This window comes from Cervus canadensis, chromosome 2, assembly GCF_019320065.1.
Source record: "Cervus canadensis isolate Bull #8, Minnesota chromosome 2, ASM1932006v1, whole genome shotgun sequence".
Taxonomy (NCBI): Eukaryota; Metazoa; Chordata; class Mammalia; order Artiodactyla; family Cervidae; genus Cervus; species Cervus canadensis.
In genome coordinates this window covers 80,370,724-80,394,128 of record NC_057387.1, presented here as the reverse complement: position 1 = coordinate 80,394,128, position 23,405 = coordinate 80,370,724, and the positions used below count along the sequence as shown (strand labels likewise).

The following is a 23,405-nucleotide window of genomic DNA, read 5'->3' as shown; positions in this document are numbered from 1 at the left end:
TGAATGGCTGAATGAAAATCAAAATGGCTCACATGAGTGTGTGAATAGCATTAAAATTCCTTTTCCAAGAAAGGGAACATCAAGAGATGTTTAGGAGATGCCAAAGGAGATCTAAGGTCTTCCCAAGAGCCACTAGTGGTAAAAAAAAAAACATACCTGCCAAAGCAGGAGACGCTGGAGACAAGAGTTTGATTCCTGGTTTGGGAAGCTCCCCTGGAGGAGGGGATGGCAACCCAGTCTGGTATTCTTGCCTGGGAAATCCCATGAACAGAGGAGGGGCTACAGTCCATAGGATCACAGAGTTGGACATGACTAAAGTGACTTAGCATGCATGCAAAGGAGATATAGAAACAAGAGATATACTTCTAAGCTATGGTCTAGTCCAGGCCCCTACCATAGCAGTGACTTTTGGCTTAAGCTGTTTGTCATTATAACGAACATTGTGCCTGATCCAACACCTCACCATGGCATGGAAGTAGAAGAAATCAGATAAAATGGAAAACCCTACCAATACAGGCAGGATCCTTCCCAAAATCCTGGACTTTCACCTTCACTCTAAAGATGCCTCAAACTGAGAGAAAAAGAGTTTGTGTTCCTCCAGTTCCTCACTCCCTCTGCGAAGTGGAATCTGTCCACCTTCCCTTAGGAAAGCACAGTCACCAAGAGCAAGCATTTCCAGAAAACCTGCCATGGGTAAACACTGCTTGTGATGTGACATAGACATGGACACAGCATTGTTCCTGCTCTCACTGATGGGTCTACATGTGTTAAAATTAGAGGAAATTACAGAAGAAGCAGGCACTAAAAGGTAGGGCAATGAAAGCAAGGTCTGCAGACAAAATTAGTCATTAGCTGGATGGGATGTTCCTGGTAGTCCACTGGTTAAGAATCCACCTTCCAATGCAAAGGACATGGGTTCAATCCCTGGTCGGGGAACTGAGGTCCCACATGTTGCAGGGCAACTAAGTCCACACACCACAACCGAGCCTGTGCTGTCTGGAGTCTCCATGTCACAACTAGAGAGAAGTACATGTGCCGCATTGAAAGATCCCGCATGCTGCAACGGAGCCACGACATAGCTAAAAACAAATAAAGAAAAATTGTTTAAGTTACTAGCTGGATGATAAAGGTTGAGATGGTTTGTAAAAGAAGCAGAAAGGGTAACTGTGCAATCTACGAGAACTACAGTAGAATGGGTACAGACACTGAACACCAAGAATATCAGTGTGACTTGAGAGACAGAAGCAGGGACATGATTGGAAATCAAATTCTTCACTTTTTCCTTTCAGCCAATTGTTTCTATTTTTGGCTACTCTTTAAAATAATCTGAGAAGCTTTACAAAAAAGGGGGCATTTTATGGACCCTATCCCTGGAGATTGATTTAATTGGTCTGGGGTGAGGCCCAAGTACATTTGTTTGTTTTATTGTTTTTTTAAGCTCTCTTGGTGATTCTAATGCACACTCAGGGTTGAAAACCACTGTTTAGATCATCAGGATCCACCAGTATTATGCAACTGACATCATTAAAAGAGGGCTGTGAATACTTACAAATATCTTGCAATCCAAGTCCCAAGTCATTAGATGTAATGCAAATAACATTTTATAAACCTTAAGTAAAAATCATTTAATTCCTCACTTTGTAGTATTCTCCTAGAAAGCTTAACAATGAAACTTGTTGCCATATGAAGTGAGCTATCATCTCAAAGAGTGGTTCCCTTTGAAAAAATATTGTGCTCAAATCTCATGGACTAGACATGAAAAAAAGCTTTTCTTTGAGACCTGAAAGGTATTAATCATAAAAGAAGATATATAGGGTTAAAGGTTTGTGTCAGCCACTCAGCAGCAGATCCTAAGAAACAAAGATGCCCATGTGCTCTTGAATAAATCTCTTTTCTTGGTTTGCTTGTAATATGCACAGCCCTCCAACACAAATCCCAGAGAGAAAACCCCTATGGTTTGACTCTAGAGGTGGTACTTTAGTACCTATTCAGGAAATATCAGAGCTCATTGGCTAGCCAACAGTGAAGTAAAGGCACTTCAGTGGGAAGATTAAGGAAATAAGCGGGCCAGAGGTAGGAGAGTCAGGGAATAGGAAGTATCTGCTTTTGTGCATGAGAGTGCTGTATGAGCAACTTTTCTTTTTTCACTATTTAAGAGGTATGAGAGAGTGACATTGGTGTGATGGTGGAAGAGGAAGCCCCAGACCTTGTTCCTTGACTTAACAATATATATGATCCAAAAGTCTTTGATAAGCATTCCTATAAATTAGAAAGTTGCAGTATTTCAAGCAAAGCATTCTCAAAAGCAAAAATAGCTACATTGAAATGGGTAAGAAAAGGCATTTTATTTCAACCACATCACCTCCTTCCCCAAGTTGGCATAGGTTGCAATCAAGAGGAAGAGTCTAACTCATGTATTCTCTCTTGGGATAGAAAGAGAAGAGTGGAATGTATGCCCAACACTCCAGCTTTGGAGGGTGGGGGGCGGGGGGCGGGGGCAGCTACCTGAGAAACTGTTTCTCTCACCCGATGTGAGGTGCTGATTAGGAACCAGAACATCTTGAGAATCTGGGCATCACAGAGAACCAAAGAGAGCTCAGCATTTTCTGACAACATCACAGAATTTGTAACACCATGAAAGAAATGAGCACAGCTCATCAGGATCAGAGGGAAACACTCTTGTGGCTTCTTTCTTGAGAGGAAAAGAAAAGTGTGGAATGTGCATCCAGCAGGGGCTCTCAGAGGGATTGGTTTCTTTCTTCCCTGACTCAGAGCACTTACAGAACTGGCATACCCTGGACACCTGGGGACCACAGAGAACAAAAGAGAATCAATAAACAAAAGAGAATCAATCACTTGTGGCAGCACCAGAGAACTTGTGGCAGCACAGAGCCTACAAGCTCCAGGAAAAAAGTTGACAAACCTCTCTAACTGGCAACCCCAGGAAAGGTTTGAGGGCCCCCAGAATCTCAAGCCATGTTGATTAGTGAAGGTCTTTCCTGCACAAAGCCAGACTATAAAGAGTGAGAGAGGCAACTATGTTTTCAAATATGTAAAGCTCAACACAAACATAGAAAGCATATTAAAAAGCAGAGGCATCACTTTGCCAAAAAGGTCCATTTGGTCAAAGCTATGGATTTTCCAGTAGTCATGTATGGATGTGAGAGTTGGATCATAAAGAAGGCTGAGCACTGAAGAACTGATACTTTTGTCTTGTGGTGCTAGAGAAAACTCTTTAGAGTCCCTTGGAAAGCAAGGAAATGAAGCCAGTCAATCCTAATGGAAATCAACTCTGAATATTCATTGGAAGGACTGATGCTGAAGCTCCAATGTTTTGACCATCTGATGCAAAGAGCCAACTCATGGAAAAAGACCCTGATGCTGGGAAAGATTGAGGGCCAGAGGAGAAGGGGGAAGCAGAAGATGAGATGGTTAGATAAAGTCACTGACTCAATGGACATAAGTTTGAGCAAACTCCAAAAGATAGTGCAGGACAGGGAAGCCTGGCATGCTGCAGTTCATGGGGTCACAAAGAGTCAGACACAACCTCATGACTGAACAGCAAAGCTTAACACAATGCACATGAAGAAACATAGAAACAAGGTCCAAAGGAATAAAATCTCCAGAAACCAGCCTACAGAAACAGAAGTATACAAATTACCTACAAAAATCTTCAAATATCCATCAAAAAGATCCTCAGTGAGCTCAGGAAAATTATTCATGAACAAAATGAGAATATCAAAAGAGAGAGAGAAAATTTAAATAAAAACAAAAAGAAATTCTGAAGTTGAAGAATACAATAACTTAATAGAAAAATCCACTAGAGGGGTTCAATGTCAGCCTTGACTGAGAAGGAATCAGTGAACTTGAAGACAAGTCATTTGAAATTATCCTGTCAGATGAGCAAAAAATAAAAAGGATAAAAAAGGATGAAGAAAGCTTAAGGGGTTTATGGGACACCATTGAGTGGAACGATATATGTATTATAGAAGTCTCAGAAAGGAAGAGAAGAAAAAAAGGAAGAAATAATGGCTAAAAAACTTCCCAATCTAGGGGAAGAAATAGATATCTGGATTCAAGAAGTGCACCTGATCTCAACCAGGATCAATCCAAAGAAATTCACACAGAGACACATTACAATCAACTTGTCAAAATCAAGGACAAAGACATAATTTTGAAAGCAGCAAAAGAAAAATGCAAGGAAGCCTTCATAAGACTATCAACAAATTTCAAAGAAGAAATTTTAAAGGCCAGAAGGAATGGAATGATATATTTAAATTATTGAAAGAGAAAAAATTTCAACCAAGAATACTATATTCAGGAAAATTCTTTTTCAAAAAAGAAAATAAAAGTCAAGATTTTCCTAGATAAATAATATCTGAAGTAGTTCATTACCACTAGACCTGTCTTTACAAGAAATGCTAAGTGGAGTCCCTTAAAAAGATTGCTACACAGCAACATCAAACTTTATGAAACTATAAAGCTCTCTGGTAAATGTATAGACAAACACAGAATATTGTAATGTTGTAATGGTGGTGTTAAATCACTTTTAATATATACTGCAGGAGCTAAAAGACAAAAGTATAAAAATATGACTATAAAAATATGCTAATGAATAGATATGCAATATTAAAAAGATATTACTTGTAACATAAATAGCACAAGGGGTGGGCAAAAGAATAGATTTTCATTTGTGAATGAAGTTAAGTTGCTATTAACTTAAAATAGCCTGTTTTACATAAGTCCCATGATAGCCACAAAGAAAATATCTGTAGAAGATACACAAAAGAAAATAAATATGAATTGCTACATAGTTATAGAGACCTCTCTCTCTTTCAGCCCAATCTCCAGGTACTCCTGATCTCATCTAAGTTATCTTCATTTTATAGATAAAGAACCTGAGGCCCTGGGAAGGAAAGGGACTCGGCAGGAGGATTCAGAGAGAGAGTGGCATGGCCCTGGCCAGATTCCACATCTCCTGGTTCCCAGTTTGATGTTCCTGTTAAACTTGTGACTAACCTGGGAAATATCCAGCTCAGCAAAGAGGCAACAGAGAAGCAATCAGTTGTTGGGGAGGGATGGGGGGCCTGGGGAGACGGTCATTAAAACTAATCAGCAATAGACACAGATCTCCAATTTTAACAGGTTTTTATGCATATTTTGTTTCCATCATGGAAATAGTATCCACTCATTACAGGAACTTTTGAAATTGCAGAGAAGCAGAAAAAGGAGAAAAATTATAATTCCACCAATTATATACACAACCATTAACACTTGAATGTGTGCTCTTTCTGTCTTCTAATGAATAGATTGTTGAGTTTTCACTGAACTACACTCTTTCTGTATGTTCATTTTGTATCTTGCTTGTTTACAGTATTATAAGCATTTTCCATTTGCAAACATTTTCTTTCATAGCTACATAATATACTTGAAAGTAGTTGTGCCATGCTGACTGTTTTTTCTAACTTCACTGTTTCAAATGACACTAAAATGAACATGTATCTGTGTATATGATAGTTCCACATTTACCAACCACTTATCTACCTTGATAGTGCACCAAGGTGAAATTATAACATTAAAGAATTTGAGGATTTTTAGGTGTTTTGGCACATAGTTCTACATCACTTATAATATATATTTTCTTGTTGTTGTTCAGTCACCCAGTCATGTCCAACTCTTCATGACCCCATAGACTGTAGCACACCAGGCATAAAAAGACATATTTTCTTATTTACCCACAATTATACAAACATTGCTTTAGAATTCTAGAAGTAGAAAGAACCCAGAGATAGGCAGCTACTGAATATCCTGGCATATTCCTTTCCAATCTTTTTGAAAGTGTATACATATACACACATAATTACCAAATTGAGATCATTATGCTTAGGTTTGGTTTTTGGTAGAAAAGTTTATGAGCTTATTTCCATGTCAAGAAATAATACTTAAAGACCAAACAGATTTTATTAATCAGAGCATTTTATCCCAGTCATACAGGCTCTCATTCGTCCACTCACAGTACAGCCATACCCACATCCCCAGACCCAAGTAACAGAGCACAGGCAGGACCGCCCCAATAGGATAATTCTCAAGGAGTCACCCTGGTTGTAGCTCTCATGAGAAGTCTCTGAGAAACTGACTCTAGAATGAATATAGGAAGTTGCAACAAACATTTCCATAAATTGACACTTCTGCAGAACTCAGAGTGATATTCCAACTTGCCAATCACCAGGAACTGCTGTAGGTCCTGAAAACTCGGTCACTTGCTTTCATCAGATGTTCACAAAATCACAGCAGTTAAGGCAGAAACTTTGGCATCGGAACATTCCAGGTCCAAGTCATGACTCTCTCCTACTGTCTGTGTTGCTTAATTTATATAACTTCTCTAAACCTCAGTCTCCTCATATGCAAAATTGAATGACAATGCTTGCTAACTCATAGGTTGAAATGGTGATCAGACAAGACAAAGCATGTAAAATACTTAGCAACATGATATAGTAGGCACTTAATCAATTTCAGCTATAATTATTCTTTTTTGAGAAATTCTGGCAACACTTGTCTCTGATACCTTACAGCTTTGTCTTCTCACTCATAAATAGGACTTTCTTTTTCCTCATTTATCTACTTACAGACAATGCCTTTTATCTAATAATTCCCAAAGCAGTCATTCTGGCAATGAATATGGCAGTTCACAATGTTATATTTGTCTTATCACAAATGCTATTAATAGCTCAAAATATTGAAATTGCCATTAATTATTTTTAATAACTTTACTTCAGGCTTACTATTCCCAGGAGCTTATATGACAGTATCTTCTTCAATCTTTACAAGCCTGTGAAGTATTTTTATGACCATTTTTCAAGTGAGCAAACTAACATAGAGGCAGTTTAAGAAATTCATTGAAGGTCACACTTAGATGTTGAAGACTCAGGATTTGAATCCAAGCCTGTTGGACTTCAAACCCTAAGCCCCATTCACTTGGTCAGGGTTCAGCAAACTTTTTTCTGTAAAGAGCCACATAGTAAATATTTTAGACTTTACAGGCTATATGGTCTCCATCATAACTACCCTCCTCTACTAGTGTAGCATGGAAGCAGCTACAAACAGCACAGAAACTTTTGGATGCTGACATTTTAATTTCATATCGTTTCTGACCAAGTGCTCAGATGGGAGAGCTTCTTTGAGATGAAAATATAGGGACTAAGAAACATCAGTTTTTCATTTCATTGCTTCCCACTTTCCTCACCCAAATTCTCTTCTCTGGTGGTGCAGGACTCCAGAGAGATGTCAACACATTATTCTACCAAGAAGCTCCTTGGAGGTACAGTGATCTGATTGCATGGGTTTAGCGTCACACCGCAAATAGCTCTTTCATTCTTTCCCTGAATATGACGAGAAAGACGCCAGTCACTGGAGAGAAAGCCAAGAAACGCCCACCATTGTTCTCGTTGCCCTGGCTTCCATTCTCTGCCCACTGTTACATCTCCATGGGAGAAGGTGGTCCTAGACGTGTCCTTGCAAGAGCTTGTCTCTGATCCCAACAGATTCCTCTTCTCACTCACAACATGACTTTCTCTTTCTGTACTTATCTATTAACAGACAATCCTTTTTAAATTGATAATTCCCAAAGCAATCATTCTGGTAATGAATATGGCAGTTCACAATGTTTGCTTAAAGACATGTAGCTCTCTTCAAAAGAAGAGGTGTACTGGGCATATTCTGCTCAAATAATGCATGAAGGTTTCTCCCTGCCATTTGGGAAATAAATAAAAGCTATGGGCTGGGACTCATGAACTCCAGGCCCAAGTCTGCCACTAACTTGGCAGGTGTCCTTAAGTAAGCCATTTGACTTCTCTAAGTTCAGTTAGCTCCTGTGGCATACCATCTAGATGCCCTGCAGCTACTGGGAACATTGGAAGTTGATGATTCTCAGCTGAAAGCCCCTCTGGATTTTGTCTTGGCTGAAATATTCGTGTAGCCCACAGCTGCATTTAATGACTGGTTGGTCATTGCAAGAGTACAAAGGTCTGGTCCCCTTGATCAATTTGGTACAGTTCTGCAGGGAGATCCCAGCTTCTGGGTTCCCTGTAGAATTAGCTACACCTTTGCTGGAACTGCACGGATTTTTAACTCCTCCCTCTGCCCAGGTCTCCTTTTCCTTCCCTGCAGGTATTGATCCTGAAAGCCTCCCCAATAAAATTCTTGCACACAAATCTCCACTAAGCCTGACCCAAGATTCGCAGTTTGCCACCCACCTGGGGCACGCATCCTTCCCATCAACCCAGTAAGCAGGCTGTGCTAGATGCCTCCATTTCTTTCCATAAATAGGAATAAAGCACAGCAGCACAACTGCCAGGTGTAAAATCTAATCAGCAGAGGCAGCAGTGGCTGGGTCTCATGTGTGTCTGAGTCCAGCTGTAATTCTGAATTACAGAATCCAGGACACGGCTCTTCAAACGCTATGAATCAAATGGTTCAGTGGCAACAGAGGCACTGGATATTAGGACCTCTGGGTGGGAGCCCTGTCTCTGCCACTAACCTGCTGCGTGACTCCAGGTGATTCTCTCTGCTGGGTCTCATTTTCTTAATCTACCAAATAAGAGGCTTTGTCATTCCCTTCTCTTAACTTAAAATAAATTTATGCCATCTCTGCTTTGAAAAGAAAAAAAGTTATTTTTTGGAAAAATCAGTCTGTCATTCAATGTCATACAAAAGCACACAGTAGGTGCCTAATTGTTCATGACACTCTCTGGTGCCTTATGCAGGGCTGGTTCTCAGAAGCCTTTGGCCTGAGCTGAAGGATGTGAATAACGAGTCACAACCCTGCCAAAGAGGCAGCCTCCCCTGGATTCAACGTGCTACTCAGCCACAAAGGAGAAACCTGCTGGAAGTTCACTCTTCACTGCAGGAGACTGTCATGTATTCAGGGGATGACTAGAAAGGAATGGAAACTAATGGACATAGAGTACCTGCTAAGTTCCTTTCACTGCCTTTCCTCTTTTTACATAGTTAATTTCATTCCAGCAATATTACCTGAAAGTAAGCCATTGCCCTCTCTGTCACAGATGAAGCCTATAGAGAACGCACTACAAACCAGGGTCATGCACGGAGAATGTGGAAGAATGAAGGCTAGAACCCACCAAAGTTTCACTGCGCTGTAACAGAGGTGCCTGCGGCATTGCCTCCTCCACTAGAGCTGGGAGACTCCTTGATGGCAGGTCCCATATTTCTCTGATTTGTATCCCGAGCACCTAGCACAGGGGTAAGCATTTGTTGTTACTAAACTCATGTGTATGACATTAATTAATTAAGACCTCCTGACTTCTTTTGCTATCGTTATTGTACCGGCACACAATCAGTCTTGCTTCTTTACCTAAAATTTCTGTAAAAATGATCAGTCTTGAGACAGAAGATCAACCCCGACTCACAAAAATGTAGCTTATTACAGTCTGCCAACTTACATGGGGACACCAGTCACTTGGCCACTTGAGGATTCCATGGCTGGCTAACTAGTCTCTGCTCTGTCTACTTGCATGAGACTGGCTCACTTGGGCCAGCCAAGCGAGGGCTTCCATTGATTTTTACTAAAAAGCCATTATGCTTCTGAAAGCTGTTGCATTTTAAGATGGTTTAAATGCATCCATCTTGTCATTTTTAACCATGCCCACAAAAAGCATCCTAAAGATACTTGATCATTCAATTAGGCTAAATGAGGCCAATGTATATGCTGCTGCCGCAGAGGTTATCATGCTTAATAAAACATACTTTATAAACCCCGTGAAGGCTGTAATTAAATTTACAAGAAGCCGTCCGCATAACTTGAACAAAGGGTGCCCGAATGGTGTGTGTGTGTGTGTCTGTGGGTGTGTGTTCTGTGAGTGCTTGTGTGTATTGTAAAGTCCTGTTCCATAAGGATTATAGCTCCCCTGCTGTTTGGAAAAGATAATTTCACTTGTAACACTAATAACTTGAGCAGGGGAGAAGCTGGCCTGGTGAATGGAATGCACTTCACTGCACATCTTGGCTCAGCTAGAAATCGGAAACAGATGGTCCTTGCGGCTGGTTTCCCACTCGAGCCCGCTCACTGCCAGCCTGTGGTCTTCAGTGAGCTGCTGCTGGCAGACTGCGACTTGAACATAGTAGGACAGTGGCAAAAGAAATCAAATCTTTTCCAATGAGCAGCAAGTTATAATGAAATTTGACAGATCTGACATTCTATACCCAACATCTAGTTAGAATATATTAACCTTTTAGTTTTCTTAAGCGCCTTGCATAGAAGTTGTGAATATACTTATTAGAGGGTTGTGTTGTATGCATGTTTTTCCTTTCCTTTTTTTTTTTTTTTCTTTTTAACAGGGGGCAGAGGGTTTAGTCCAATCTTGGGTGGCAGCTGGTTGACAGAAAATGCAGAGAAAATAAAAGAGAATTTCTAAATGGCAGTGAAGAACGAGAACTGCCACTAAACCCAGTTTTTCACAGGGCACGGGTGGGTGAGTTTCTGCTGAAAAAAATTATCAATATTTTTCTTGAGCAAAAAGATACATATCCTAGATCAAAAATCTGGACAATCTCTGGGCATATTATTAAAATGGATGGGGCTGTCTGGACCCCCTGGCATTTTCTTCAATTCTGCCCTTTTCAGCTTTGCAGCATTTGCTTCTGCCATACGGTGAGAAAACCATGCCAGGTGACTTGGGACACTGTTTTATTTTGTTTTTTTTTTATAAGTCCCCACACTCATGCCTAGTAATATGAGTACCTGTGCAAAAGACTTTGATACGTTCATCATAAAGGGCTAAATCTCCCACCAGAGACTTTGGCATTTCTCTAGGCTTCAGCAGAACTAGACTGTCTATCCTTTTGTGTAGATTCTTCCTCTGGTTCCAAAGCTTACATGTGAGTGACATTTTTATTTTCAGTGTCAGACAGTGACGTCCTGAACATCATTTTAGGATTTTCCACCTGATTAAAGTTAGAAAAGACCTTGGTCTATAGATAATCTCTCTTTCATACAAGCTTTTTTTTTTCAAGTCTTAGATACCCATTGCCCTAAACTGAACTTCAGTTTCAGCAACAGGGTACATTTCTAATTTCATTATTTTCAAAATTTTGGAGGGTTGTTTCATTAAGCCCAACAACCAGTGACACAAAAGAAATTTTTAAAATCTTCTGAGAGCTAGCTAACCAGAGCAGGAAAAGCATGGACTTTCTTGTCAAGTAAGTACCAGGCTGTCTCAGCTCTTCAAACCTTCATATGTGTCATTAGGCAAGGTTCTTACCTTTTGGATCTTGACCTGAAAATTGAAAATAATACCAAACTTCTAGGTTGCTGTCAAGGTTAAATGGGATATCACACCTGAAAGTACCTTAACAAGCACTTAGCAGGTGCTGAGTGATTTCATGGTTTGGAGGCAGCACCAGCCTGGTCGAAGCTCTGGAGTCATAATTCCTACCCTTGAATACTTCTTCCATCTCTAGCTCCAGGACCCCAAACAAGTTGCTTCAACTCTTAGAGCCTGTTTTCTTGCTTTTAAAATAGGGCTAGTAATAGATCCAACCTCACAAGGACCTATCTGAAAAGAAAAATCTTACAAAGGTGCCTAGCTAAAAGGAAGCACTCAATGTTAGCTACTGCACGCAAAATCAAGTTGCTCTTCTCCTAAGTTTCAAATTTCTAATAGCCCTAGAAACAAAGCTTCAAAATGAAAAAAAAGGTAGTTGCCAACATTGCAAAAGTTTCTACTAAATGAGTGAATGAATGAATAAATGAATGACCTGTGTTCATTAAAGACAAATAAGAGTATAATCTGCCTCTGTGAGTACCAGTGGATGATACAGATTAGGAAAGCAACAGGAATTCAAAGGTGCTAGACATCACTGCAGACTGGGGTCTTGAAGAAGGGTGTTAACTATTAAAGGCAGATGTACTAGAATGGGCAGTAGTTCAAACCAAGGTAAATGAAAAGGCTCTTAAAATATGAGATGAACGCAAATTTCAAATCAGCTAATGTTCTGTGCCTTTTTACTATCTTTCTCTCACTATTTAGGGAGCCCCTACTGTTTGTCCATCATAGAGTTTGACTTCATAGCTACTGAGATAATCAAGACACGGCCCCTGCCCTCAAGCATCTCAAGGTTCAGGAAAGAAGGCTGACTAGGAGGCAGATGGTTCCAGAAAAGGGTGCTAAGAGCTGACTGGAGCAAGGCGCAGATTTTTATGGAAGCACAGAGTGAAGGGACCTAATCCAGTCTCACAGGGCAAAACCAGAAGCAGAAAGGGGTTTCCCTCCACAAAGGAATAATAGTAACAAAACATCAATAACAAAATAATAATTTTGCTTGAAAACTTGTTACATATCAAGAACTATTGACTTTATGCATATTTTGCTAACTTTATATTTATATATATGTATATATTTATATGTATTTATGTATATATTTGTATGTAATATGTATATATTTGTATATATTTAATAACAATTGCTATCTTCTTTTTTCTGATTAGGACTCAGAGAATCAGAGACGGTAAGTAACCTGGGAGTGGTCACACAGTAACTAACCAAGCCAGCATATGGGCAATTGGACTTCAGAAACTGTCTTTCCAATGACTCTGCTATCCAGCCTCTGAAAATCATTGATATTCCATTTCATATTGACTCTTAGCAGCATACAACAAAAGCCAAAAACTCGCCTTGGTATTGCACACCTGTTGGTAGTGAAGTCTTCAAGGTCTTTACCCACACGAACTGCAGTAAACACACAGATAGGAATCCCCCAGTCCCTCAGTTCTTCCAGGTTCTTCCATTCAGCCAAGGCAGGTGGGTAGCTGATTTGGATAGCACTGGCCACAGACCGCCAGAAAGAGGCTGGAAAGTGACTTGTACTTTGCCCCGGGGGGGGCGGGGTGGGGGCGGCTCTTGTTATGAGAAAATGATTCCTGTTCTAATGTTCCCCCATAGTCATTCGGGCCATACTCCTCATCCATGTCCAGCAGTTTAACCCACCATTTGACTTCATAGCTAAGGGGATTCCGACTTCTTAGAAAACACGTTCCAAGGAAGTAAGAAAGTTTCAATCCGGATGGGCTCATTTCTTGACAAGAGTGCTGTTTTTGCCTCAGATTCATTCACGTGCAGTGGGAAGAAGTATTCAAATGACAAGAGTTAAATTCAAAACATGTAGCCACTTTCTGTTAAATTTTTTTCTGACTGAAAGCAAACCATTTAGATGTTTGTTTCCAAAAAGGCATCTGTCAGCAATCAAAGGGGAAAAATGCATAAAGCAAATGCAATTGTTTGGAGTAGCATTTCCTGGATCATGTTAAATGCTTGAATTGCTCCCCATTATGCTCACCAAATAATTTTATTTCCCACAATAATTGCAATATTTAACATGTTTTATTTAATCTTGTTTTAAGGCTATTAACAACGGGCCACACTGTGAAAAGATTGATTGCTATATGGGAAAGGACAGTTTCCACCAGCCTTTTAGAGAATAATGATAAAGTTAAATGCACCTAATTGTTTTGGATTTAAAACACTATTATCCAATAATATTTCTCATTTCTTTGTTCAAAACTACTGTGCCATCTCCTGTAAAGTCCTCCCGGGTATTCCATCATTCACAGAGTGAAATCTGGACTCCAGTTTACATTATGCCTCATTCATTCATAAATAATGTGTGTGCATGGGGTGTTCTGAGTCTCAGAAATGCAGCTACTCAGATCAGAGACACCTTCAACTTCAGAGTCTGCTGCGGGACAAATTTAGAAATTGTACCCACGAACCTGGACCCACGAATCCAAAATACCCTCGTGCCTTTGTGCTCTAGGAGAAGGCTGAGCAGACTCTAAAGCAAGTGAACTTGGAGGCAATTTGGAAAGGATGAGATGGAACAAGAGGTTGATTCAAAGGCAGAATGCTACCTCATATCTTTTCTTTTTTCTCTTTTTGTTTCTGGTTTATGCTATTTTTACATTTATACAGAATTTTCAACTCTTTTCCTATTTCATTCTCCAAATGGTAAGCTGAAGAAAGACTAGGTCATTTTAATGATGTTGCAGTTATACAAGGCAACAACTGTTTTGACCGGCAGGGTCCATTTGCTTGTGGACACCTAAAGTAACTTAGTATTTCCTGTGCTACTGACTCTCTTTCTCAACAGAGAGGTGACACCAAAATAATAAAGACTACATAATGCTTCTAAGAATAATGGCAATATCCATATTTGATAATCATTTTCAATATCACCTCCTACACTCATTTGGAGAAATCCCATTAAATGAGGGATGAGAAAGGGGGAAAATGCCATACTTACTATATCTGTGGTTCATTCTGTAAGAAGCAGTCTGTGGATCATGCTTTAAATGCTAAAACATTTCAGGTGCAACTGGATAAAATTTGCTTTGCCGGAATTATGTTTGTCAAAGCAGCCATTTTGCTGATGCTAAGTGGTTAAAATAACACCAACTAAGGAAGAGGTCAGAAATAGGAAAACAAAAGCCACCAAAATTTCACCTCTTTGGAACTGATACTGTGTCCTGAATAAGTTCATCTAAATATTATTCAGCTGAAAACGTTACTAGAAAAAAAATCTTTTGGATAGTTCGGCTGTAAATGCACAACTTTTCAAATAATCACAGTTCAGTTACCCTGAAAAATACCGGAGATAAATTCTCCCATGCTCTGGAGTGCCTATTCAGGAGACCTGGCGTATAAAGAATTCTAATATCACTGCTAGTTTCTTGGAGATGAGCAAATCATTTGTATTTAGGGGGAAAAAGAAAAAAACAGGATGTGTTTGGTACATGGCTCTTATAAAGGTATTTCTGCAGTTCCTAATTTCACACAGTTAGCAAGAATAAAATATAACAAATCCAAGACATCCTTTCTATTTCTTTCTCCGATCTTAGTCCTAAAGTCAAATGACTTGAAATTCAGCAGTGTCTTGGAGGTCTCAGTTAAATTTTTAAAAATTATTTTTACAGCTATTCTTATTGGTAGGTCCATGTGGTGGTTTATTTTTCCTGCTAAAGAAAGGATGTGTGGCTAAAAATCCCTGTGAAGAAGATGGCTTGGTTACAGTAAGGAAATCAGATACAATTTTCCCTTAACAGGGACGTCCTCAGTCAAGTTTAGCCTGAATTGTGTTAACCTGGGTTGATAATAACTGAATCACTTTATTAATAAACAATGGAAAATCCCAGAATTAACTTTTGTTTAAAAAAAGTTATACCCAAAGATAGACATGGTACCTAACCTAGATGAGAACTTGTGAAATATCAGTAATGTATTTCCTCCTAGAAAAATACACATGTAAATACAACACCAGCAGAACCAAAAAGCAAGGAACCTGAATGTTGTCCTCTCATGTTTTTGTTCCTTTACAACCAAATCAACTGATGCATCATTTTTAAAAATAAGGTAAGTAAGAAAAAATATTTTTTCCCCAGACTTTTTTTTACTCCTTGGAAAACCTGTTCAGCTGTCCACAGATTTAGTTTTAGACTTTTTGCTTTGCTTCCAACAAGATGTGTAAGACAAGAAAACTGAACTGAACACTTTTTTAAATGCATAGCTCACGTTCCTGAGAAAAGTGGCTGTGAAAAACAGATACTGAATCAGACTTAAAGTCGAAGAGGGGGGGGGGGGTGTAGAAGAAAAAAAAAAAAAAGCCCAAAACATCGCATGATAGTCTCTAAGCAGTTCCATCTGTCAAGCAGAAATTTTAGGCTAATAGCCTGTGGCGATCCCTCCGCAGTCCACTACCTGCCTTTGTCCTATTAAATCTCTTTATTCTCCTTAAAAAAAAAAAAAAAAAAAAGAGGGGGGATTGGTTGTTGGAAGGAAAGGAAAAACCTTGCAGACCAAAATCATTTGAGTGATGAAGCCCTAATTTTAACCGCCTCGCTTTGATGTGTGGCAGTGGGTTCTTGCTTTTTAAAAAGGAGAGAGAAGACAGTGCTAGGAGCAGAAGAGTTTTCATCTCCACTTCACCTTGCCACTGGGTCTGTGAGAGATTGGTTCATTGTCAAGGAGATTTTTTTTTTTACCCATGATTCCATATGGTATGGACCGGACTACATGTTGCCCCACATGCCACTGCAAATGTTTTCTCAATTAGGTGTCTTATCTCCCGTGAGTTAGCATCAGATGAAGCTTGCTGACAGCGTAATGGCAGGGAAAGCTTCCGACGGCTCCATCAAATGGCAGCTCTGCTACGACATCTCGGCCAGAACTTGGTGGATGGTGAGTTGGCAGCCGGGGCTGCTTTTTTTTTTTTTTTTTTCCCCTTTTCTATTTTCCCTCCCTCTTTGACAAAATGTCCCAGACCTCACATTCATCAAATTCACATTTGATTTTTTTCACACTCTTCAGTGAGGCAGCCTCACACTGCTTCCTCCTGCCATCCTCTCTCTGCCACTCTGAGACTTGAGTTCCCAGGAAGGCTTGTCCTGCTTTTCCACAGGACAGTGTCTGGGAGTCGTTGCGTTTCAGTTTTTTTGTTTGTTTGTTTGTTTTCATTTTTTTAAGAGAATATCAGAAGTTTTAAGGTAGAGGTGGATATTTTAGCCAAGTCGACCTTGGGGTTTAAAAAAAGAGAGAGAGACATTTATCCTGGCCCTCAGGTTTTAGTCCCTCTCTCTAGCTTTACATCCTCTTTACTTTTGTTTTCAGGGACTCTGGGGTGTGTGGTTTTTCCTTGACTGTGGTATTTTTTGAGGACGCAGGTTGGGTGCTGGGAGAAGCTAACCCTGCGTGAGTTCGGGTGTTCGCCCCATTAATTGGATGGCCTGAAGTCACCTGTGGGAGACCTCTGGGTCCCCACTCCCTGTTTTCCATCCGGGACCCACAGCCCTCATTTAACTTTCCCCCGATTGTTTATGTCAAGGCAGATTTTCAGTCTCTCAGGAACTCTAGCGCTGAGTGGGAAAGACTCGCACACCCAATCTTTTCAAAATTCTGGGTCCAAATAAAGTTTTAGTAAAAGTTCCACCCTGCAGCCGCAGAATGAGTTAACTCACATGTCACGGTCAAGCAGGCCAGACAACCTTTGACATCCTTGATCTATAAGAGGTAGAACAAGTTGGGAGGATGCACAATAGCTTATTGTCACGGGGGATGCAAGTCCGATGCGAAGAAAGTCCTCAAATCATTACCGCCCTCGTTAGGGTGGTGTCCGTTAAGGATTAATTCGTTAGCAGCGCATTTCTAGTTTTCCGTAATTATTATTCTTGCAGCAAGCGTGAATTCTTCCAGGGAGTGAAAAAAAAGTTTGCTGCCAGGACAATGAATGTATTATCCGTTCCTAACTGGACCGTGAACTTCAGCTCATTTCACATAGATATCAGTTTAAGAAAAAAAAATGAGAGGGAGAGAGAGGAAGAGAGTGGTGTTGGAGGAGGCTGGCGAATGGAATTACAAGACGGGACAAGTTGGTTTCATTGTATGCTCTCCGGGAAGAGTTCTCCTTTCCTCTTCCTGGACCAGTGGTGGTATCATTTTGGCATGTTTTAGGAATTCTGAGGACTGAGAGACTATTAAAAGTGAGCTTCTGCAGGATTCTGTTCGGCTGCTTCTTGCGGTGCAGCAGGGTGTGCATTCTAAGGACTCTTGAGTTAAAGGTGGTTGTGGGTATGTGTGTCCATATGTGTTTGAACTTGAAATTTCTTAACTAGACCTTAGAAACTTTACCAGTGATTTCAGGACAGTGTTACTCGTGGCTTTTGGCTAATTAGACTAGCAGTAGGCTATTCACTTCCATCCTGAACTTTTATTCAGGGCACTTGTTTTCCCATAAGAGTTTCTGCCAGCAAGAACAAGGTTTGCTTGTATGCAGTGATGTTGTCTATTGCTTTCGCCTTATACAGCTTGTTAAACACTAGAAATGAACATACTGATTGGTTTAGCTATTATTTTCTAAGCTAAGTTGTAAGTTTAAAAAAAAAACTGCACGCTGATGTCATATTCTGGGTGACATTCTACTTCCTTGTATTTCAAGAGTTCATAGATTTTATAGACTGTTACTTTTTATGGCAAATTGTGTCATCTTTTTTTTCTTTCTTGCAAAGATCACCAAATGCTCCTCTTTTTGTAACTCGGAAAACTGTCATTTCTTTTATGTAAAGTTTACTTGGAAGTTGCTTTTCATTTAAAATTATTTTACAGATGTTTTACCGCCGGGAATATAAAATATAAAAGTGGTGGAAACATTTAGCAATGCAGTCGACTAAAAATAAACAATGCTGTAAGCTCACATGCTGCTGTTTAGGCTGCATGCTACAGGAAGTTTCTCCACTTCAGTCCTTCTAGATCTTTGCTTTGAAAAGGAGTGAGAAATCAGAGTGCTCTTTAAAGAAGTTGTAGAAGCTACCATAGAGAATAAATCGATTTTTATTTCCCTCAAAGGTGACCACAGACCACAGCGTTTTAGATCTGCCTATCCCAAATAACTCTAATGTAAACTTCCCATTACTGATGGGAAATTGAGGACTTCGGTGTCCAGAGGGAGAGGATTAATTAAAATTAAAACAAATTTTGCATTTTCTCTTAGCTCTTATCTTTCCTTGAACAGCATTCACTTCCTCTCCCTCCACACCCCCTTGTCACCCCAAACAATTTTTCCCAACTCAAAAAAAAAAAAAAAGAAAGAAATTTTTAGACATGCCCCTAGCTGATATGCTTCTTTAGCCAAAGAACAGTACAAGATCCGAGTTTCGCACTAAAGGCAAATAAAGCTTTAAAATTACCTCATGCGTCATCTGGCTGCACGGACTCCGGGCTGCATAGTGGGAACCTCCGGCTTGGTCCGCCCAGCATACAAAGGCAACTCAGTGAATGCCCCCTCCGCCCGTGGAGGCTCGGCCTCAGCTGCCAGCACCGGGATATGCAATTTTGCTTTTTAATGAATCGTAAACAATTTGTATGGCAAATGAGTTTGTTTGTTTTAGTTTGGGGGCATATGTTGGACCAGGTTGTAGACATCCATTACCTACTCCAAATTTGGGGGGTGAGAATGGAGAGAGAGCCCCGGATCATTTTTATTTTTCTAAATAATAAAGACCCTACTAGAATGAAAGAAACCAGTTAATCAAAGACTGAGAGTAACAACCTCTCTCATCTTTCCTCTCTCTCCCTGACCATCCCCACCCCCTCTCCTAATGTACGCTGGCTTACAGTAGGGTTTTAACTTCACTTTTTGATAACTAATTGGAGAGCAGTTGACTAAATTAATCAGGGGCTTTTTGAAGTACAAATTTTAGCTTTGTCTATATAAAGCTACTTTCGTCTGAGAAACAAGTGTTTTAAAATGAGAAATACTGAGAAGTGCCTTCTCTGTCTTCTATCACTTTTTTTTTTTTTTTGGCTGAAGCTAATGCTGTGTTGAAGGACGTAGGGTATAAGAAATGCTAACTACACTTTCATTATCAAAATGGAATAAGAAACGGGTCTTGATATGCAAAAGTCAAATGATAACTTTTATTCCAACCCAAGAAGTTGTAAACAACTTAGAAGTTAACAAGCGACCTGGGTTCAAGCATGTACATTTTAACAGTAATTACCTTTGGCGCTCCCACTTATGAGAAATCTTTTGATATCTGAGCCACTTCTCTAATGCTTTAATCATGCAAATCAAGAAATAGATATTACATATCAACTTAATCTAGCTATGTTGTGACATCTCTATTTGAAACCTTCCGGCATAAAACTCCGGAAAACCCTTGTGAAATTTTCCTTCACTCCAAATGATATGGAAGTGCCTTGAATGTCTGTATATGCTTCAAAATATAATTCTAACCAGTAGAGTTACCTTCATTCTACCTACTTGGCGTTAAAGTAAAGGCAGAATAAACCTTCTCCTCTTCCTAATGATTAGCTGATATCAAGGTACTATAGGATTATTTTTATGTGAACTACGAATTTGTCTTGCTTCTGTGATCAAATTTTAAAACTCACAGTGACTATTAAATGAAGGCTGTTGAAGCATCCTGCATCTCCATCATCCCATCCTAGGCTCCCAAGCACTTATTTTGGAAGTATTCTCTTTAGAAATTGCCATACAATTTTTCAGTCAAGAACTATCCAAATTTTTACATCTCAGATTTTGTGTGCCATGAAAATACTTGGGCAGGAAGGATATGCTATGTCTTATAATGTAAATGCCTTTAAAAATATACATTTATGCATATATAGACAGATAGGTATAGATAAATTAGCAAGGTACTTCTATGAAATACTGTCTTTCTGTGCTCAACAATTTAAAAACCTCTCAACTCCAGCCTACTTCTCAAATGATTGGCAGTCCTAACCACTGCAGACACAAAAACTCATATTTCATGCAAACCTTTTGTTGTTATTTGCTTAGTTTCACATCTTATGTTATATTTATTGTTTCAATTTTTGAACTGTTATTTCTCAGTGAAACAACTTTCGTTAGATATTGGCTTCCATATTCCTAAGAAGATATTGCTTAATGAAAATTTTTCTGTGCATCTGCTCTAGCTCTTTCATGATGATGAGTAAAATAACTTGGAATTCACTACAATAGCCATAAAATGAAAAGAATTAAAATCAGGGAATTTCAAAAATAATAAATCTCATATGCTCAGCATCCAGTATTTTATCAAAAGAAAGTGCTCATGATAAACAGATCTACACACATTTATTTCAATCATTTACACACTCCACATGAACTTGTTTTTAAATATACAGTTGCCTTATTTTTATCGATCATTATAAAGATGTGCAACTCTATTAATTAACCTAAGAAAATGCATCAATTTCAAAGGTCTCTGTACACCCCAAAAACTATTTTCTCACAGTATTAACAATAATCAATTGAATGAAGTAGAATATTTTTCTCCCACATACACTAAGAAATTATCCTTATCATTTTCTTTTTGGTTAGCCTTACACAACATTTTTCAAAGTACCATTTACTATACTTAGAAACAGATACATTAAGCTATGTTCCTATTTTTTTCTTTAAATCAAATTATGATCCAAATATACTTCATCCAGAAATGTGATTGGTTACTTAAGTTAGCCTATGTACTTCTACTATCTTTTTTAAAATCTTTATTTCCTGTTATTACACTCATATTTCTCCTGTGAACTTTAAACAGTAAAATAAGTGCTTTGTCCTTACTTATTTTCTAGTTGATTTTCCTTCACCTGTCCCGAATATTGTCAGGAATGTTTCTAATTTAAAACCAAAAGAATCAGGGGCTGATTAGAAGACAGGAAATTGGAGGATTAAACTGTCTGGTTGAACTTCCTTTACTTATCAGCACTCAGTAATTCACACTGGATTACAAACTCAACAGGACAATTTTTACAATGCATTGTTCCTTCTGGATGTTTACATATATACAGTGTCTCTGAGGGAGTGTGTATGCACATATGTGTGTGTATGTACATGTGCACGCTATCTGTGTCTGTGTATGCATTCATGAGCATGAGAGAAAAGAGTCAGCAGCTGGTAGTTATAAGTAGATGCTTTTAAGAGGAACAGTTTTAAACCAAAGGGGCTTATACTAGTGGTATGAAAGTTCATTCAAAGACTGTAATCCCAGGATATTCTCAAAACTTTCTTATTAAAACAGTTCTGTGAAACCAAGCAAATAAGGATATACTACGAAGGAGAAAGCAAGATGCACTATTTGAGAAGTGAAAAGTAGCTGGTGGTCCCTTATGCAGTTCATCTCTCCATAGTTCTGCTCCAAAATCCCAATACCCATATGATGAGTGAGTAGGGATGGTGAGAGGGTTCATCTAAGAGGCTTCCCAAGACCTCTTGAGATCCCCTTGGCACCGGCTGAGGAAGGACTCTCTCTTACTGGGATAGCAGGTTTGAACGTTTCAGGTGATCTTATACTGTGGAGTGAGTGAGTGGCAGGGAATTAAGTAACAAACCAGTGCAAGTAGGTTAGGGTTCATCTCATGCCATTAGATCATTTAAATTTGAAAATAAATAAAAAATAAACCACCACCCTCGATTTTTACCATATCATATGTATTTGCAGAGCTATGTTCTAGAAACCATGCTGAGAATTCTTTTTCCTGACTCCACTCTGCTCACCAGTCTTGTCCTCAATAAATATTTGTGGATGTGGCTTAAGAGAGCTCCAGAATAATATCTAACAGTTTTTCCTGCTTCTAATTGAAATGGTGCATTCTACTGAGAAAAATAGATGGAAAAAAATGTGGACTATGTGATCTAGCAAAATGAATTGGTCAGTTACACTAGTAGGTGTGGGGGTTAAAACTCAGGAGCTTATTTTGGTGGTCTTTCATTCATTCCCCAAATATGTGCTGAGCCCTGACTGAGAGTCTGGGACACAGGGGGTTAGGAAGTCAACCCGCTGCTTCTGTCAGATGCCATCATTTAAGCTTTAAATGTTCTCAGATGCCAACCTCTCTCACCTAACTGAAAATTTCATCCTAACAGCTAGCATTTATTGAATACAAACTGTCTACTAGAATCTCTCCTAGGTGCTTCAGGTATTTTTTTTTTTCATTTAATCCTCATCATAAATATGAGGTGGTAGTGCCTCACTTTACATAGAAAGGAACCAAGACTTAGGAAAGGAGGCACACTGCCCAAGGATGGCCACACACCTAGAATGAGCTGCTCAGACCACATGCCCACTGGCTTCATCTTGGATCAAACTTGTCATGAAAAAGTTGATTCTTTTAGCACTAGAAGATGTTACAGAACTTTGTAGGATTAGGATCATGCATCCATTTGTATAATGGTATTGTGGGGGCACAAGTCTGTTTGCTAAGAAAATGGAGACACAGAAATTACAATGTGTTGAAAAGCAAGACAGGACACTGGTCTCATGATGCCCAGTCCCTGTTCTGGAAGAGTTGTACAAAAAAAAAAAATGTTTCTATGTGACAGAAACTTGTCACCAACTGACAAACTCATAAGAGACATGAGAGAGTCTGATGCAAAGAATTACCCCGTCTTATTAAAATAAAAATTTTCATCAGAAGATAGATGGCTCAGGGAAAACCCAGAGTGCTTAAGTTCTTGCTGAATATTAGGGACATTTTTTTCTCTAAGAAATGTAATCTATATTTAGCAAATATTTCACTTGTAGTTTTTTTTTTTCACCCCCCCTCACTTGTAGTTTTAAGTGGAGCCTACCATTTTAAAAAGAACATCCTTCCAAAGACAGGTTCCTGGAGCTTTTCTTTCCCTCTAATATGCTGAAATACCAACATAGAACAGTATTGCTGTTTAATATTTTCCCTTGCCCCGTGAATCACCAATTAAAGGTTTATTCCACCATACTTTTCTGTAAGAGACAATACAATGCAGGATATATACTGCCTAATGGCAAAGATCTTAATATACTCCCTATAAGTAAACATCTATTTTCCAGACAACTGCTGACCATA

At 39.2% G+C, this 23,405-nt stretch overlaps 1 long non-coding RNA gene across 1 annotated transcript in view; it reads right to left on the bottom strand.

Moving 5' to 3' along the window:
• LOC122427835 overlaps window positions 1–18,832 on the bottom strand; it is a 141,562-nt gene extending 122,730 nt beyond the window's left edge. The window contains exon 1 of the long non-coding RNA XR_006265551.1: window positions 18,746–18,832. This is a non-coding gene — a long non-coding RNA (uncharacterized LOC122427835). The remainder of the gene's footprint in view (window positions 1–18,745) is intronic.
• Window positions 18,833–23,405: the final 4,573 nt, after the last annotated feature.